Source organism: Neovison vison, chromosome 12, assembly GCF_020171115.1.
Source record: "Neovison vison isolate M4711 chromosome 12, ASM_NN_V1, whole genome shotgun sequence".
Lineage (NCBI taxonomy): Eukaryota > Metazoa > Chordata > Mammalia > Carnivora > Mustelidae > Neogale > Neogale vison.
The window spans coordinates 55,066,238-55,072,237 of NC_058102.1; positions in this window are offsets into that span (position 1 = coordinate 55,066,238).

Here is a 6,000-nt window from a genome sequence, read left to right on the forward strand (position 1 = left end):
AGCAGAAAGAAGTCTCACCCTTTTATAGAGTGCAACAGATACTGTCCGTATGTTCTCAAGGTAAACAATAACTAGTCCTCAAGTAAGGAGACTTGGCATCGTGGTTTAATACAGGCAATTTAGCCTCAGTTTACCTGGGTTGACCATCTATGTTAGCTAATTGGCTCTCTACAAAGGAAAAATTAGTGTTTATATTTATGACAGAAGGTAGTTTTGCCACTTGGAGTCAGGGACTCGCTGAAGTGAGGCTTCTACCCTCCCATAGAAACTGGGAGATACTGAAAACCCTAAGGAGTGATTGTGGAAGCAGCCCACAGGTCAGCAGCATTCCTGTTCTCAGGCTTTGGAACACAGGCTTTGGGCCTGGTAGAAGTAGCATCCCACAGACCCAAGGGGCAGGACATGAGTTAGGAGCTATGGCAGGATGTGACCCTCAGTCCCCACCCCGTTTCTGCACCTAGCGACTGGAGCCCCAACACCCCACTCCTCCCTCACCCCATGACTGACGCCCTGCGTGCCTACCCATAGGGGAGAGGGCAAGCCTGCTTCAGTATATTTGCCATCCCTTTGTACTCCTCTCCCATGCTGGGAAGCATCTGCCCTTGCTTTCCTCATTTAAAAAAAAAAAAAAACCATGAAAGCCAAGGGCAGGCTTCAGCGGCTACTGCTCTCCCTTGCAGAGGCAGCCCTGCAAGGCTGCTCAGATTGGTGTTGGAGAACTTTCTTTCAGGGCACAATCACAATTAAACCTCTCATTTTAATTTGTATGTGCCCTTACGTAGCCAATGAGGGTCCCTTAGGTCAGAGATTTATGGGCACGTTTTCCTCATCACCACAGGCAGCAGGCACCTTATAAGTCAGATTGATTGTTCATTTGTTTTGTATTCTAGATTCTAAGCGAAATCATAAAGTATTTTACTTTCTCTGTCTGACTTATTTCACTTAGCATAATATTCATAAGGTTCATTCATGTTGTTGTAAATGACAAGATTTCATTCTTTTGTTTAATGGTAAAGCAGTAGCACATCTTGTGGTATATATACATGTACACATATATGATGGAATACGACTACATTCATTCACTGATGGACACTTAGACTGCTTCCATAGGTCAGCTATTATAAATAAGGCTGCAAGGAACATTTGGTGCATACGTCTTTTCAAATTAGTGTTTTCATTTTCTTCAGATAAATACCCAAAAGTGGAATTGCTGGATTGTATGGTAGTTCTATCTATAATGTTTTGAAAAACCCCCATACTGTTTTCTAAAGTGGCTACACCACTTCAGATTCCCACCAAAGGTGTCTGAGGATTCCCTTTTCTCCACATCCTTGCCAACATTTGTTACTTCTTGTCCTTTTAAATATAACCATTCTGACAGATGTGAGGTGATATTTCATTGTGGTTTTCACTGACATTTCCCTGATGTTGAGTGGTGTTGAGCATCTTTCATGTGTCTGTTGGCCATTGGGGTGTCTTCTTTGGAAAAATGTCTGATCATATCCTCTGTCCTTTTATTCAGAGCGTTGGACTGGGTTTTTGTTGTTGTTCTTATTACTGAGTTGTATGAGTTCTTTATGTATTTTGAATATTAACCCCTTATTGGAGACGTGTTTTGCAAATAACTTCTCCCATTCGGTAGCATGGGTACTGTACGTTACCTTTATATTTTGTTGATGATTTCCTTCATCATACAGAAGATTTTTAGTCTGATGTAGTTTCATTTGTTTATTTTTTGTTTTGTTATCATTCCTTTCGGAGTCAAATCCAAAAAGAAAATATCATTAAGAGCAACGTCAAGGAGTTCATTACCCATATTTCCTTTTAGGAGTTTTATGCTTTCTGGTCTTAGATGCAAGTCTTTAATCCATTTTGAATTAATTTTTCTGTACAGGGTAAGATAGTGGTCCAGTTTCATTCTTTTGGAAGTGACTGTCCAGTTAGCTTAGCAAAATTCATTAAAAGATGTTCCTTTCCCTATTATATATTCTTGCCTTCTTGGTCATAAGTTAATTGACCATATGGGCCTGGGTTTATTTCTGCACTCTCTGTCCTGTTCCACTAATCTATATGTACATTTTTATGTCAATGTTATACCATTTTGAATACCATACTCTTGTAATATAAATGTGAAATCAGGGATCTTGAAGCCTTCAGCTTTGGTCTTTCTCAAGATTTTTTGACTCTTTGGACTTTTACAGCTACTTACAAATTTGGGGGTTTTTATTTCTATAAAAAATGCCATTGGAATTTTGATAAGGATTACCTTGGGTCTGTAGATTGTTCTGGGTAATATGAACATTTTAACAATATAAATTCTTCCAATCATGAGCATAGAATATGTGTATTCTGCCACTTTGGGATGAAACATTTTGTATGTATCTGTAAGTCCATCTGCTCTTTTATGGTAAGTCTGTCGGCAGCAACTTCTCTTAGTTTTCTTCCATATAAGGAATTGATTTCCTCTTTAGTACTGAAGAATATCTTCACAGGATACAGCATCCTGGATTGACAGTTCTTTGCTTTTAATACTTTAAAAGTGCTCTGCCACTCCCTCAAGTCTTCATGGTTCCTAATGATACTTCCACTGATATTCAGATTGTTTTCCCCTATAAGTAATATATTATTTCTCCCCCACTGCTTTCAAGAATTTTTCTTCATCTTTAATTATGAGAAATTTGACAATAATTTCCAGTGTAGATTTCCATATATATATATATATATATATATATATTCTCCTGATTGGGGTTTGCTCAGCTTTATTAACCTGTAGGTGTATATCTATTCCAAATTTGAAAAGTTTTCAGCCATTATTTCTTTGAGTAGATTTTCAGCTCCACTTTCTTTCTCCTCTTCTTTTGGGACTCAGATGACAAAATTATTAAGTCGTTTGTTATGGTCCTTCATGTCCTTGAAGTTCTACTTGTTTTCTTTTCACTTATTGTACCTTGTGCTCTTCAGGTTATATGATTTCCATTAAGTCATACTCAAGAGCATGGACTCTTGTCTCTGTCACTTCCTTTCTGCTATTGATTAAACCTGTCATTTTTAAATTTCAGATTTATGTTTTTCAGTTCTAAAATTTAAATTTCATTCTTTTGTATAGGTTCTGTTTCTCCACTGAGAAAATATTTTCTGTCCATGTATTTGGAAAGTGTCTACTTTTACCCCATAGAGGATAATTGTAACAACTGTTCCGTGCTCTTTGTCTGATCATTTCCATATCTAAATTATTTGAGAGTTAGCATTGTTTGATGGTTTTATTTCTTGAAAATTGCTCTTTTTTAAATATACAAGGATTTTCTCTCTTTCTGATACCAAAAGTTTTATAAGGAAAATTTTGGACATCAGAGAATAAAGGCACTCACACTAAATCTTGATCTACCCACTGGCAGCAAATGGAAGGGGATTTTGTCCCCCTGACACATTCTCCTTCTTGCAGTTTTCCTCTGGATGACTCTCTACAGCACTTATGAGACAAAAGTATATGTACATAACATCATACTACTATACATACAGATGAAAAATTACAAAAAAAATCCACACTGAGTAGTCCCAAAAGGTCCAACTTCTTTTAAGGCAATGTTTGTTCAAAACTTACCAGTCAAACCCAGTCAGCTCTTTTTTTCTTTTCCATAAGAACAGCAGAGTTAAAATATCTGTTTGTTCAGGGCTATGATAGGAAGTCCTGATATCTTCTGGCTGCAGATTTGTGGAATGCGAGAGAATGAGGCTAGGTTGAGAAGAATGGCTAGAGCATCCAGGGAGGCTCTTTTTCCTCTCGTCCTAATGTCTGCCTCCTTTTCAGTGCCTCTCCCAGGGTCTGTAGAGTCTGCAGACTCAGGGTTTCTCTTTTTCTGTCCCTTCACACACACCACTGTGGCTCCATCCTCTATTCCCCAGCACCAGTGTTTATTCCTGTGCCTGGCACTTTTCCTTGCAGTCCCCCAGAACTGAGTAGAATGGGGATTTGAGCTCCTATACTCAACAGCGCCATGAAAGTTTGCATTTTTACCCTTTTGGGCATTTTGAAACATATTTGGATGAGTTCATAAGGTCTTTGGAGCAGAGAAATCTCAACCTCAACACAAATTCTTTAAGAAACAGGTCAGAGCTGAGGGGAAGAACGGATCAGAGATATCCAGATAAAATATCTCTGTGCCAGTAACAAAACACATTTACTTTTGAATTCAAACACTTCAGTGGCTGCTTATGGCTCAACTGAATAAATTTCCAACATTTTAGGTCTACCAAAAGGTCTGTACCAGATCTGGGGAATCCTTAATCCTCTATCTATAGCGAGAGCAAAAACTAAAAGTGCCATTTGGGTGGGAGGCTTGTTTCAATACTACCAGCTCACTCAACTATTAACCACTTCTCAATCTTACTCATTAATAAGCAACAAAATGGAAGATACTTTATTGACTAAATGGCTATGCAGTTTGGTTAATATGCCAGCTAATGATTCCTATGGACTTCCTCAAATACTATTAATCAGTCTGCAGAGCCCTTGAACTTCTCTCTGGAAGGCCATGTCTTTGCCACTGCCCCAACCTTATTGTCAAAATTATTGTAAGCTACTAAAATAACCTGCCATTTGTAGTACAGAAGACATTAGACTATTTATTACTCGGAGAAGCATTAGCCAGAGGAACATCACGGCACTGGATTCCCTAGTTTCAATCTTCTTAGGGAGGTAAGATGACAGCCAAATATGACATGTGTGTGCAGTGAGGGGCAATAACAGAAGAATCCTGAAATCAGGAAATTCTGATCTTATAAATTCTGACCACTGTGGATGATCTATCTTCCCTTCTGGGGGAAAGAAAGAGACCTTATCCTCACACTGGAATGTAAGCAAATTTCTCTGGGGGAGAGAAGGAAACTATCTTTAAACAACTTGCCCTTTGACCAAGAGAGACACACCATTTTAAAATTCTAAGACTTTAGGCCAGCACCAGGTTTAGAAGGAGGCAAGAGAGGCACCTGGGGCATAAAATTTAAGGGGGTATTTAATCAAGTGCTGGGCATACACTTGAGGGACCGTGAGACCAAGCAGCTTGTTAATCTTTGCCCCCTAGTTGCCTTGCATACCTCCCTCTAGCCCTGACCCTGGTCTTGGTGTTTGCTAATCAAGCATGCTCTTTACTCAGAAAGGAAGACCACGGCCATGCAGAAATGCAATAAATTCAGGGAGGTTTTTCTTCTAATGCCTGTCACCAAGATCAAGTTTACATAAGGTGTTCAAGATTGTGGACTCTACTGAATCACAGCATCTATCATGGCCTGTGACAATGACATCAAATTACCTATCCTCTGATCATCATACAGCCAATCTAGGGTTGCCTATACCCATAATATTTCTAGTGCTAAGGAAGGAATATTAAATTTTTTACTTGGAGAAGAGGTGAGGCAGTTACACTTTCAGGATAATCCTGCTTAACTTCTGCCTCCTACATTGCATTGTTAGTCATTATTCAGTCTGGAAAAGACTGCTCACAAAACGTACAACTATTGAAGACATTAGTCAACAGCTGTCAACTGAATCTTTCCATGTATTATCTAGAGTTAGAGATTATTTATTCTGAACATCCTTGCTAACAGGTATTTGTCAAGATCCTACTGGTTTCCTGGGGCAAATAATACATTATATGTTAATAAAAATAGTTAATAAAGTATTTTAAAAATTCTACTGGTTTCTCCATGAAGTGTCACAGCTTTGTCCTCTAGATTTCAACCTCGAACACTACTAGGAACTACCTGTATGATCCTTTGGGCGATTCCTTGTCATAAGTGAGTTACCTTGAAGGTCAACATAAAATAGTCCCCGATATTTTATTAAATACTCCAAGGAAGCATAGGAAGGCTTCCAGTAGCTGGAATAAGTTCTTTCTCTTCCAATATTCTGATTTTTTCCTTTACATGTCCAGTTTTCAACAGGACTGCTAATAATTACAGGTAGGGAATATTATTTTCAGCTAACTTTCCTTCTTCTTGGCA